This window comes from Gymnoscopelus microlampas (genome assembly GCF_963454915.1).
Source record: "Gymnoscopelus microlampas genome assembly, chromosome: 4".
NCBI classification, from domain to species: domain Eukaryota; kingdom Metazoa; phylum Chordata; class Actinopteri; order Myctophiformes; family Myctophidae; genus Gymnoscopelus; species Gymnoscopelus microlampas.
In genome coordinates this window covers 29,436,788-29,451,336 of record NC_139941.1, presented here as the reverse complement: position 1 = coordinate 29,451,336, position 14,549 = coordinate 29,436,788, and the positions used below count along the sequence as shown (strand labels likewise).

Below are 14,549 nucleotides of genomic sequence, written 5' to 3'. Positions count from 1 at the left end.
AAAATGTCTAACGCATTGTTTGGTCACCATGTCTGCTCGTATAACACGTTCTTTCATGTGTAGCCAACTGCACAATCGCAACATTGTAGCACACTGGTTGAAGAATGCCTTGTGGTATCTACTGTACTTTGTGGCATGTGGCCATCTGTAAGCTATAGTTTGTGTTTTGTTGTCTGCCAGTGACATCATCCACACAGGGGTTACATTTCTGCCACCAGACGAGTGGGAGAGAGAGAGAGAGAGAGAGACTTGTATCATCATGGAGTCACATGGAGGTTATTTTACCACATGAAAAGAACATGAAGTAGCTGTCTGCCCTGGAGCCCCCCTCTATCCGCGTCAGTCTCATTTTCTCTCACTCTGCCCTCCTTCTCTCTCCATCTTGCTCGGACGTTCTTCCCTTCTTTTCACTTTCCTTCCTTCCTGGGGGAAGGGGAGATTTAAACTTTGAACAAAAGACTCGAGGAGAAAAACTTTGCTGGAGTATTTGGAGTTTTCTTGAATTTGTTTAGTTTTTTCCCCCCGTCCTGTTCTGAGAAATGTCATCCAAACCCAAGGAACAGTTTCAGAGCAGAACAGAGCAGCTGACTACAACCAGACAAAGCCCACGGCTCCCTCTGGCTTCCTCCAAAGCCTTGTATTGTTGCAGTGGTTATTTGTGTTGCGTCTCCATTCGGGCCCTCCAGGGTTTTGGCTTATCTGTGCTCTGCACTGAGGTTGCATCAGAAACAAAAAACTAGTACAGGGCCATCGTTTTGGCATCACCTTGCAACTCATTAAAGTTTTACTTTAGCTTTTTACTTAGGTTCAATAAGTGAGGCAAAACTCACTGGTTGATGACAAACATTTATGATTGATTTTTTATAACTGCCTCATTCCATTGCCATTTTTTAAAAACAATGCAATGTATATATTTTACCCTGCTCTAATAGTGAATTATTATAATATTAGGAATATTATTGACAGATACTGTACATTCATAAAGGAAAGAAATTTTAGTTCATTGTATTTTGTCCAAGCCATCATTACTTTACACTTTTATCACATATCCACATCAACAAACTACAGCTCTGATCTATACCAAAAGTGAACTAGGACCTGAACATGGACAGATACGACCAAATCCACCATCATGCACCATGTCCCTCTAGGGGTAACACTTGTATGGTTCATAGATATTGATTGATGACTGAATAAAATTGCCCAAGCAGATGATGTGCTATTATTCAGTCAGTGCTCAGATCTCTCTGGCAGTAGAGCAGAGAGCAGCAGCTTGTTCTGTGTCCATCTCTGTGAAATGGTTCAGTATAGTCAATGAATTCAAAGTAGGCTGCTTTATAACGGAACAACTGGCATAGTAAAAACCTCAGTGCCCAATTTATACATTTCTAACTCTTGAGTGTGTGGATGTAACCAAATGGACCTGTTGTGATGAGATGCGCTGAGGAATCTTTCGGCGAGCGACACCGTCGTCTTGCTGTTTCAGTTCGGGCTGAAATAATGTTTGTATTTTTTTTCTCTCTCACAAAAAAAATAATAATAGAAAAACAAGCTCCTTTAGAGCTTGTTTTCTGTGTTGTCCTTCAAGCTGTTGGCTTTGAAAGTTGAGAAAAGAGGTACTCCCAACTAAGTAATTATTTACAAGGCACAGAGTGCATACTTCATTCAGATTTGTATACAGACCTTCACCATAAAGGAATGTTGGACTTACTTTGTGAATTATCCAAGAGTAGCATAGGCTAGTAAAAATGAATGGAAAAAAATACCTTTTATGCACTTGCTCCACGTGATCCCTTTTATCATTTTATACACTTTCATGATTTCTATCATTTATTTTTTTATAATTTATACATTTGGTGTGAAGATTTTGGTACATTGTTTGCAAACTATTTAAATCCTTGCAGTAGTAGTAGTGATAGTAGTGATAGTAGTAGTAGTAGTAGTAGTAGTCTCACCACTTATGTCTGTGTATAGCCATTCGGGGTTACTAACAGTAGTAAAGTTAATTATAAAGGTTGCATAGGAAATGGTTCTTGACAAGAATGCAAGAATCAAACACCATGGGGATGTCAAAAGCATGTTTGGTTAAAAAAAGAAATCTATGTTTTCTAACCATTTCTCTTCCATTTTGAACCCAAATCACTTAAGGTTTAAGCCTAACCGTAACCTCAAAATCCCTATCCCTAACCCCTAATATAAATGCCTTATGCTAACCCTGAACTGGAATAATTTGCTGTTCTGCTTCTAATATAAAACTGCTACTAAAGCACCTCACTCACACTGTGTGATAAAAGGACCAAAGTAAATGAAAACTAAAGTTCACTAAGTGTCTTAAAGTTCATAGGGCTATTCTTGTTGAGGATCTATCAGGAAACTTTGTGGCTAGTCGATACTCTAAACAACACTCTAATCAGTGCAAACAAAAGAGATGGTAGTGTGCTGTTTTAGACCAATGTTGCAACCAATTTGTCTGTAGAAAATCAATGATGGTAAATTTACTATTTTCCTGTGCTGGTTACTTGGAATGTGTTAAACACACAAACACACGCAAGCACGTGCACACGTCTCAGAGGTCCAGTTAAGTAGACATTCAATCAGTGAGGACCTTTTTTTAAGTGTTTCTCTCTCTGTCTTTTCTCTCTTTATCTTACACACACACACACACACACACACACACACACACACACACACACACACACACACACACACACACACACACACACACACACACACACACACACACACACACACACACACACACACACACACACACACACACACACACACACACACACACACACACACACACACACACACACACACAGGGACACACATTGTTACTCAGAGTCTCTGTCACATGACAGAATATTGATCCCCAGTGTTGTTCTTGCGCTGCTGGTTAAACAAGACAGTAATAATGGAGCAGCAGTGTTTAGCCTGTCTGTTGGTCTGTGACTGGCTGACATTGATTGTTGGCCGTCACTTCAATGAATGCATCGGTGTGTGTGTGTGTGTTTATGGATTTGTGCCTGTGTGCATACCCGTGAAATGCATGTTTATGGCGGTTTGTGCTTTCTTGGGTGTGTGTGCGTTATTGTGTGGGTGTAAGTGTATTTGGGCACACGCGAGTGTGTTTGTGTGTGTGTGTGTGTGTGTGTGTGTGTGTATTCGGGCTGGACGATACGACTTCAAATCAATATCATGATTATTTCAGACTTTTACAATTATTGAATGATTTAAAATGATGATATTAGTGGAAATAGCAGATCTACAACCTCGCTTGTAGATCGCATTTTTTTGTACGCCTTCATTGTACAATGAATAATACAGGGTTAAATAGTTAATCAGAGTAATCGATTTAGTTGATTATAAAACACGTGTTGAGGTGTTGATATATAAGGGAAAAATATGTATATATAAAACTTCTTCTTGATTAATAAATTTCCCTGCATGAGCAAAGTTAAGTCAGTTATTGGTTCTAAATATCGGTTTCGATGTATTTTAGAGAGAGACAGAGAGACAGTGATCTCTGGGAGTGGAGAAAGGCAGAGTATCTAACCAGCTCAGCAGCATGTTACATTTCAAGGTCTACTGTATGCCAACTTGAGGAGCATCATTTCAGTCATATTTCATATATGAGTTGGTTGCATCCATGCATATAGAATCCTCAAGGCGCTGCCACATCATTCAGTAGACTCTGGTTGCAAATTGAGCTGCCTTCACCCTACAGCTATAGTCACAGGCAAAAGGAATCTATTTACCACACATTAGGGTAGAATTTGGCACACATCAGTGTTTTGCAGAATTAATTGGGCAGATTCTTCAACCGTTACTTGATGTCCGCACACATCAAAGTGGGACATTTCAGCATGCAATTGTCCCTTTGAAATTGTTTGCGGGTGACCCCAGAGGCAGGACTTTGAAGTTAGAAATTAGTTATTGTCAGGAGGCCTTTTACTTTGAAATGTTCAAGCTGAAATGGCACTGATTCACTCATATACTGTATATGAACTTGACATTGACCCGACATAAGGGATTAACATGTATATTCATGGATCACCGTAGTATAGCTGTCACAATAAACAATATTTAGGTGTTATATTACTTGTGCCTCGACTGTGGGCATGCTACTATGACAAAGAATATTTTTGCTCACCTCGTAAAAAGCTACCAAAAGAGGTCAATCCAAGAACAGAATCCTGAATTCTTGTGCATATTAAAGTAGCCTTCACTACAAATGAACACATGCTATTCTGTTCCTTTTGGTATAGACTGTATTCAATGCTTTTTACCTTTCTAGTGATTCCAAGACAGTTTCATAATACAAGGTCATTTAGTCTAAAAGTTTTATGCCGAAAGCCTCACAAGTGCTCATGAATAATTCATGGTCCGTATCATATTGAAAAAGCTCCTTCGTTTTCCATGCCAAAGCTCTGTAAAGGGGGAATTACAAAACACTTTGGCACCAGATAATGAATCATCAAGGCGTTTTGAACTGACGTCGAGAGCACATAATGTGAGGTATGCTTTATCATAACAAAGGGTCTCCAAAGCATCTCGCACACATTTGATCTCCTCTCATATCTTGGGCTCAGTTGGTTGGAATTGGTCTCTCTTGAGACTGGGCATCTTTTGGACAATCATTAAAGCACATATCCCAGCTTTCAAGAAACACATACATACTTTAAGCACAGACACACCGCCACAGACAGACAGACAGACAGACAGACAGACAGACAAGGACATGCTTAAGACACAGACACACAAACACACAAACAAATACACAGCTCGGTTTAGACCTCGATCAGACCAAGCTGTCTTGTCTTGACCAACTGCGACCACGTCGGGAGATCACACCGCTCAGACTACAGCGGATGGTCAGCTGATGGTGGCGTTATTGTTACTGTATAACCCTTTTCCACTCCAATTAACATGCAACTGTATATGGCAGGTTTTGAAACGTGGGAAAACGCAGAGAAAAATGCTTGACTAACACCAATGTTGAAGGACACGCCGCACAAAATGGCTCACAATGCGTCGCCCGCTCGTAGATTGGCTATTTTTTAACAATTCTGAATAGGTCTAAGTGTTTGAATAAAATACATTTCAGTTAAATGTTTTCAAATAGAAACTTTACTCAAATCAAATGTTTTCAAATTGATTAGAAAATGTTATACTTTTTGACAAAATATGGGTCAAAATTGGTAAAGTGGTGGTCTAGGACAGTGGTTCTCAACCAGTGGTCCGGGGACCACCAGTGGTCCTTGAGGGGGTTCCAGGGGGTCCCCAGCCAAATTAATAGTTAGGAACCAAATTGAGCCTTATGTGTCTGTAACTCTGAGAGTGCTCAAATGGAACCAAATGGACCCTAACGGGTCCATTTGGTTCCATTTGTACACTCTCAGAGTTAAATGAACACTAATGATGATGACACAGTGTCGATTGGGACCCCCAAGAAATCAAAATGGTTGAGTCCCAGGCATATCTTTTCAAATGGGGGTCCGTGGGCTAATATGTGTCAATTTGGGGGTCCTTGACACGAAAAAAGGTTGAAAACCACTGGTCTAGGACTCTCCAAAATCGGGAGTGGCATCGGACAAAGAATTCTGGCATCGCTCGGGCAGGGCAGGGCAGGACTGTGGGATCCTGTTGGATGATGTTTGAGATGCTTGCATCTCTTGTGCTTGAAGATACAGTATAGTGGATTCTGTTTGAGATTCAAGCTGTAGTCTCTGCTCCCTCTCCCTCTCTGTCTCTTTCTCTCTCTGTTTCTACTACTCAGCGATTTCTCTCCTCCAACCGCAAAGGCCAGAGGCATTGTCCCCTGGGGGGACGAGTAGTATGTATGTACTGTATGTGAAAGAGAGAGAGAGAGTAAGAGAATGAAAGATTTTGATTATGCATGTATATGTAACATAGTGAGAGAATTATAAGGATACAGGATGTTTGTATATTTACCGTAAAATCCTCAGTGTTAATTTAACTCGAGGAATGTAGGTTAAATGAACACTGTAGGTGTGTGCATGTGTCAGCTTTGCCCAGGGTCTCTTAACCCTTTAAAACCTGAGGCCACGTCTAAAAAAATCGAAATCCTAACAATTTTTCGGAAAAAAAAATAAAAATCACGATTTTTCAAAAATAGCAGATATACAAGCTCATAGCGCGGCACTTGGTGCCGCGCTATGAGCTTGTAGATCTGCTATTTTTGAATAGCCAAAGACATCTAAAGTGACACAGATGCGTTCCAGGTCTGAAAGGTTTAATTGGGACAGTGGTCCTGTCTGGGCTGTATGTGCTGGTCCCAGATGAACATTGCTGTAAATCTTTATAATTGTATTAACCTTGTTGAGTCAAACCGGGGGGCTTTTTTCACGTGCCGTAGGCTACTGTAACACATGCAAACAAGCACTCCACTTACACATATAGAGAATAGATTGCTGCTTATTTATGTGGGGCACACATGCACCCACGCACACCTAGACAGGAAGGAACGTGACGTCGCCTATTAACGAACGTAGCGCGCAGAGACCTCCGTGGCTCTTACGGCGGCTTAGAGCCAGCCATAAAAGAACGCTGTGCTTACAGAAATGCAAAATGCACTACCTTATTAAGTCAAGTTCAAAGACAAGGTCTCAACGCCAAACAAAATGCTTGCGATTGCAAGAACGTATTTGGGATGGAACAGGAAGACACTAGCAGTCAATTAGGCACACTAGCAGCCAATTAAAATCCCCCTGCAAAGCAGGGTGATGGCCAGAGGTACAGTGACACAGTTTTGCATGTTAAGTTACCCACAGTTAAGAGAGGTTTCTTACAAGAGGTGTTTTTGCACCCCTTAAAAAACAGCATATATGGTGTTTTAAAGTACAGGGAAAAAGTGAAGCAGGTGTTGATTTGTGTCCAATGGCCAACACACTCTACGGCACAGAGTGCTGAGTGGTGTTACACAACATCAGGGAGTTTCAGGCATTATTCCCGCTAGCGGAACACCAGTTTGTGTGAAGCTAGCTGTCATCTGGCGAGTCTCGCCAGGGCTTTTGTACTTGAGTAGCATGAATTCAGAAAATAACAGATTAACCCATTTAGACCGGGAAAGCATCTTTGTGTGTCATTTTTAGATTCCTTTGGGCTATTCAAAAACAGCAGATCTACAAGCTCGTAGCGCGGCACCGAGTGCCGCGCTACGAGCTTGTAGATCTGCTGTTTTTGGGCAAAATCGTGGAAAATATATTACTTTATTATAAATATATATATTATATATATGTATATGTTTTTTTTTTAAAAGCGAACAATTGTTACTCAAAACTTTGCTTCTAGGGATTCTACAAATGTCTTCTAAATCCTATAACAGTTTTTTGAAAAAACAAATCTTTCTTTCTTTTCTTTTTGCTTTATTTATTCAGGGAAACCCATTGAGAGCAAGCTCTCTTTTTCAAGGACGCCCTTGATAAAGAATATGTTGCTATAATTTCTCCAAAATGATATGTATTTGGCCGTGGACCCCCATCTCAAAATATGTTGTTTCAGGGACCCCCAGAAGTTGTAACAGAGTAAAAAAAAAGTCCCTTTAAAAAGTATATATTCAAAGATTTGCACAAATTGTCGCAACTTTTCAAAAAACAGCAGATCTACATGCTTGTAGCGCGGCACGAGCTTGTAGATCTGCTGTTTTCGAATAGCCCGAAGAATTCTTAAAATGACACACAGATGCGTTCCCGGTCTTAAAGGGTTAAGTAGGCTCTGCGTGTCTTCCCATGGGCCCACTTAAAGGAGCCCTGAGTGTTGATTGTGGGCAGTCAAGCCTTCTGAGAATACACTCGCACAAATGACAAGCCTAGTGAGGCGTTCTAGATTCCAGTCACACCTAGTGAGTAATAAGCAATGTCAAATAACCTTGCTGCCCTGGCAGATAATTCAGCTGCTTTTGAGCTTGCTCCGAGCATTTTTGTGACATTGCAAACGTTTCCTTGTATAGCCATCTCAAAGCAAACTTACTTTTGCTTTTGGCTTCGACTGTTGTATCATCGATTGTCGCATCATCTGCGTTATTAGTACAGGCCTAACCCAAATGGATCAAATAATAATGATAAACATGAATTGCCAGAAGCCGAATCCTTGCTGCGACTGCTCTAGCGGTGTATCTTCATGAAGATCTAGCTGTCATAGGAGGTGTAGGGAGTGTGGCTGTGGGTGCACAGCAGCTTCTCTGTTTGTTTATCTTTTTAATCTAACCTCTTTCTCCATTTTTGTATTGGTTGATAGTAAAATTGACGGTGATGAATGGCGCTCCTCTCCAAAAGTTGATCTATTTTGTACTTCGACCAGGGCGGCAAAACATTAAGACCTGAAGCCGATTCTACAAATGTTTTCTAAATCCCAACAGTATTCTGAAAAAAACATATGTTTCTATATCAGTGGTTCTCAAACTTTTTCATTTCAAGGACCCCCAAAATGATATGTATTTGGCCACGGACCCCCATCTCAAAATATTTTGTTCCAGCGACCCCCAGAAGCAAAGATTTGAGTTAAAAATGTTCGCTTTAAAACAATATATATTCCAAGATTTGCACACATTTTCACCATTTCTCAAAAATAGCAGATCTACAAGCTCATAGCGCGGCACTCGGTGCCGCGCTATGAGCTTGTAGATCTGCTATTTTTGAATAGCCAAAGTGTAAAATAATGTTTTTTAGCTCAAATCAAAAAGTGACACAGATACGCTCCAGGTCTTGATGGGTTAAGCGCTAGCCGTCGATTGCATAAATAAAGCAGAGAGGCAGAAAGGCATTTCAAAAAGCGCTTCCTGTAGACACAGCCTGTTGCACAAGGAACATGATCTCAATCTGACTTGTACCTTGAAATGGACATGATCAGTCTGAATCCACATCGAAATAAATAAAGTGGCCAAATCCGTCATTAAACACATAGTTAACAATGCCATTCTGCTGGCAGGTAGGCTCGGCCACTGACACCCGATCGGCAGTTCTTACGGTTTCAACTGTGAAGCTCTGCGCCAGCCAACAAGGGCTGTAAAAGCTAATGAGAGTAATGGGGTCTAGTGTACTCGGTGATGTGTCTGACATAAAGTGAATATGGGGGTTTAGGCACACTATAATATATGGGAATAGAGGCCTGCAGCTGTTCACGCTGGCTGGGGTTCAGTTTATGTCTCCATCCCTCAGAGCAGATGGAAAATATTATGATGGTGGTGATGAGAGAGAGGGGAGAGCAAAGAGAGAGAGAGAGAGAGAGAGAGAGAGAAGCTCTCAGAAGACAAATAGAAAAATACGGCAATAGGGAGATGTACAGTATCTAGTGAGAAACTTGTCTGCTCATTATCCCATTAAGACCTGGAACGCATCTGTGTTACTTTAGATTTCTTTGGCTATTCAAAAATAGCAGATATACAAGCTCATAGCGCGGCACCGAGTGCCGCGCTATGAGCTTGTAGATCTGCTATTTTTGAGAAATCGTGAAAATGTGTGCAAATCTGAATATATATGTTATTTCAAAGCGAATATTTTTTACTCAAATCTTGAGCTTCTGGGGGTCCCTGGAACTAAATATTTTGAGATGGGGGTGGGCGGCCAAATACATATAATTATGGGGGTCATTGACGTGAAAAAGTTTGAGCACCACTGATATAGAAACATACGTTGTTCAGAAAAACGTCAGGATTCAGGAGACATTTTTGAAAAATCTTGAAAACATTTTTTTAAAGATTATTTTCACAAAACCTTTAGGATTTAGAAAACATTTCTAAGAATGGCCTCAGGTCTTAATGGGTTATACACTGGAACGCTTTGCTTGTCGCTGCGAGCTGGCCTTAATTACATCCTCCACACAAACCAGACCTAATCCCCATCAGTCTCTCTTAGCAGCGTCTCTGTGCACTGATGTAGTCAACAAAGCAGGTACTGAGGGAAAGATAGAGGGCAGTCCTGATGCGATTGGAGGGTTCCCTTTGCAACCGATTATTAATCACAGTTCATACGTTAAGTATGAAATGTACATAAGACTGATTTCCACATTGGTAGATCTGATACAAAGTACAGTAAAACAACAGCATTTTCACAGCGGGGGCCACCAGCAGGGTTGCCAGATCTGCTTCTTATAATTTCCCCGCAAGATTTTATTTGAAAATAGCCGATCTACAAGCTCACAACGCGTCGCATCGCGACGCGTTGTGAGCTTGTAGATCTGCTATTTTCAAACAGCTGATGTATATGTTAAAGTGCTCATGTGGCCCATAGTCGCTTCTTTTGGCCTGGTTTTCCTAGACCTGGTTGCTTGTTTCTCTCACAGAATCTGGCAACACTGGCCACCAGGGGGGCTCAATATAAAGTATAAAAATACTAGCCTGGCATGTAATGGCCAGACTAAATCACTGAGTAGATATTAGTCTGGAATCTCTGTGTGGAACCTGCATTTCCGAGGGGCAAATAAAAAAAAATGCCTCTGGTGATAAACCCGCCCCATATTTGCATACTGGGCCCTGATTGGTCCCTCACAACTTCGGTGGGAGAGAAATGCAATCTCTATTGAGAGGGGCCAGACCTAATCTGCCAAGGGCATTTTTTTTTGCTGCAATGGCAGATTCGCCTGGAACCAGGCTATGAAAATACAATAATATAACAGCCAGAGGCTATGGCTATTTGGGGGTCCTTGGCATGGAGAAGTTTGGGACTGGTGTAACCTGCTAGTCTGGGACATTCATCAGAGGATGACACCTACACCTCCAGTCCTTCTGCACACCACTGCTATACTAAGCTGTTATCTGCCTATTTGTGGCCTTTTTTGGGGGAAAAAGTCTGGATATTCTCCACTGACCCAAGGAGTTTCCACTATAAAAAATTGCTTTCCACATGTTTAAGAATCTTATATGGACTTACAGAATCAGAATCAGAATCAGAATCAGGTTTATTGTCACATCACAGGTTTACAAGGTAAAAAAGTGGGTGAAATTCGTTTTTGTACATCACTCCCATGAAAATGTACACCATAAAACAATCAATGGGCTATATTTTGGTGGTCATACTCAGTGGGTTAAAATACACTTAAAGTACATACCTATAGCGTTAACTTAGCCATCAAAGAAAAGCCCATCTGGCTCGTCGAAGTTGCTAATATCCCTTGCCTTTGCAAAAAAATATATCACATTGGCTTTAGACCAACAGACCAATATAAATGACCAAATATCAGCCAGATGTTGCTGTTTCTTATGGAGTTGCATTCGTATTGTGTATTGAGAACACCGTCCCAAGGTGTTGCCATTCGATACCTGCTGCATAGCATATTAACAATGAGAATGATATGGGTAGCGTGGAAAGGACTCTACAATTCTTTTTTCTCTGCTCCCTGAAAAGATATTTGAAGATAGCTATCTTTAATTTGCAGCTTGGCAAGCCTGCAAGAAAAATAATGCAAGGAGGAGCATTTATGTAGACACACACATACATGCCCGATACGCAAACAAACAAACACACACACACACACACACGCGCACGCACGCACGCACACGTCTCTCCTTCTCCCAGTTCTCCATAATCCCTCTCCTTAACAAATTGTTCGAGAGTTTAGAGTTTGTTACGGGAAACGAAAGGGAATTTAATCGGCATGACACCAGAAGCGGGATCTAATAAGGGAGACACCGGTGGGGCTTGTTTAACGATTTTCTCCCTCTGCCTTTTTCAATTAAGCCGTGATTCCTTCCCACTGTGCCTCCCTTTTTTTCTGTTTCTCCTTTTCTTTCTCTTCCCCCCTTTCTCTCTTTCTGTCTCTCTCTCTCTACCTTTGTCTCTTGTTCTGTTTGTCTGTATACTGCACTGCATGTGTGTGTGTGTGTGTGTGTGTGTGTGTGTGTGTGTGTGTGTGTGTGTGTGTGTGTGTGTGTGTGTGTGTGTGTGTGTGTGTGTGTGTGTGTGTGTGTGTGTGTGTGTGTGTGTGTGTGTGTACTGTACATATTTACAGTCATTTTATCTATCTACTGTATCTATCTATCCATGTATCTATCTATCTGCCCCCCCCTCTCTCTCTGCAGCAAGCTTACAGTACAAATTGGGTCCTCTAAGTTAGCTAAGTGTACATAAGGAGTTATTGAATTGCCTTTGTAAGGCATATATGGTATTACTTATACAGCAATGTTGACAGTGTATTGAATTCCAGGTAAGTGGAGAAGGTATTTCACACCTCACAGCAGTGACGAAGGTGCTGCGAATGCCTCAAAGCCCATAAGCCTATAGCGAGCAGCAGAAATATCAGGTGATGTTCGGTGGTACACAACTCAATATCAGTGGAGACAGATACAGTTTCACTTCTGCCTTCAGTCAAATGTGAAACGTCGATGACATGTTGTGTTACCTTCAAAACCTGAAGGTTCATTCATAATGCACAAGGATTGGATACATGTCAAGAACTAGAGATCCCACTGCCTAAATAAACTATTTTTCACTGATTTCTGTCAATCGGATTTGACTGATGGGTTCAAGACATTACTATCCATAACCACTTAACCCATTAAGACCTGAAGCCGATTCTACAAATGTCTTCTAAATCCCAACAGTATTCTGAAAAATGTATGTTTCTAGATCAGTGGTGCTCAAACTTTTTCATGTCAAGGACCCCCAAAATGATATGTTATTTGGTCGCCGACTCCCATCTCAAAATATGTTGTTCCAGGGACCCCCAGAAGCAAAGATTTGAGTTAAAAATGTTTGTTTTAAAAATATATTATATATTCAAAGATTTGCACACATTTTCAAGATTTTTCAAAAATAGCAGATCTACAAGCTCGTAGCGCGGCACTCGGTGCCGCGCTATGAGCTTGTATATCTGCTATTTTTAGCGGTGCCAGCCGCTCTATATTTGACTATGTCCGTCCGTATGTCCGTATGTCCGTTTGTCCGTTTGTCCGTTTGAGCACGGGCTTTAAACAGCTATAACTCCAGTTCGCAGCATGCCAGCAAGTCCAAATTTGGTATGTGGACTTAGACCACCAATAGGGACGAGCATTGCCTGCTGAAGCCCCGCCCCGCCCTATTATAGCGCCACCAGGAGGCCACTCATCAAAGGCACCGCTTCCTTCACACAGGGTGCGATTTTTGAATAGCCAAAGTGTAAAAGTGTAGTGTCTTAGTAGACTTGATCGCTCTACTTGGTCCGCTCTTTTTCTCCCCCACCTCTACACAAAATCACTTTACCAAAGAGATCTACAGTACAAGCACACATCGACAACGTGCCGCGTTGCGATGCGTTGGGAGCTTGTAGATCTGCATGCGTTTGCGCCGAACATTCCCCCCTGAATAGGAACGCTGTAGGGTGGTAGTAGCATGAAAAATAGAGGAGATTTAATGCCATGTGATTTGAGTCCTCAGTGGAATTTGTTTGTGTGTCTATTGACCTTCTGACAGTCAGTAGGTCACATTACGTTTGAGTCGTTAGCTAACTGGTTCCCCTCCTCTGGTCTTGCCTAGCAACAAGATAGTTTCTGTCTGCCTCTGTCTCAATATGTCTCTATTTGTCTCTCTCCTGCACTTTCTTTCCCTTTCCCTTTCCTCCTCTAGACCTCACATTTTTGTAGTTTTTGCTCTCTCTCTTTCTCTCTCTCTGTGTGTGTCACTGTCTCTCTCTATCCATATGTACCAGGACTGTCGTAGACAGTTATGTCTTCTTTTTCCTTTACCCCCTTCCTTCGTGACAGGGCATTCCGTTGCCCATGGTGACAGCAGGGCATTCCGTTGCCCATGGTGACAGGCCATTCTCTAACCCCCCCTCCGGTGACAGGGCATTCTGTTACTCCCGGTGACAGGGCTGGAATCATCAGGCCACAACCAGGAGTCCAGAGCTCGCCTGGCATGCGCATCGCAGAGACACAGGAATGCCAGGGGTGACTGAGTGTGTGTGTGTGTGTGTGTGTGTGTGTGTGTGTGTGTGTGTGCATGCATGTGTAGCACAGTGGCTCAGAGCCTATCCCTCTGAAGACCAAAGCCTAATATTTCCCCCGGCCAATTAAATGTTTCTTTTAGGCCAGTGGTTAAGATGTTTGGCTTTAGTGTCCCTTCCCACGCAGGAGACCGGGTTTGAATCCCGGACGTCACACATGATATTGTGTTGTGTGAATCCTGTGAGTCCTGTTTGCTGTATAATTAGGCATTTAGCGGGGAAGGGTTAGGGGTTAGGAAATGAACGCAATTCACAAGTATAGCGTACCAAAGTCCTGATGTCAAAGCCACGCCCCACTCTCTGGGTCATAAATACATTTACCATTCTAAAATCCCACACTTCTATTTTTTACATCTTCATATAAAAACAAAATGAGTCCAGGCATTTTACTCAGGATGGTTACCAATAGAGATGTGACATAAATTATTATTTTTGTATTAAATGTTTCATTTGATTTGATTAGTGTTATAATATCTTTTTATAGTAATCGAAAAGATTATATATATAAATATATATATATATATACACACACACACACACACACACACACACTAGTGGTTTGGGACGCTATGCAGCCCTCACATTTCTTCCCCTTTATGATGTGGTGT

The 14,549-nt window shown here is 41.6% G+C and overlaps 1 protein-coding gene across 2 annotated transcripts in view; it reads left to right on the top strand.

Annotated features, from left to right (window-relative positions):
• Positions 1 to 14,549, top strand: part of LOC311043027 (netrin receptor UNC5C-like) — a 280,919-nt gene that overhangs the window by 14,875 nt on the left and 251,495 nt on the right. The gene's annotated exons all lie outside the window — the stretch shown is intronic.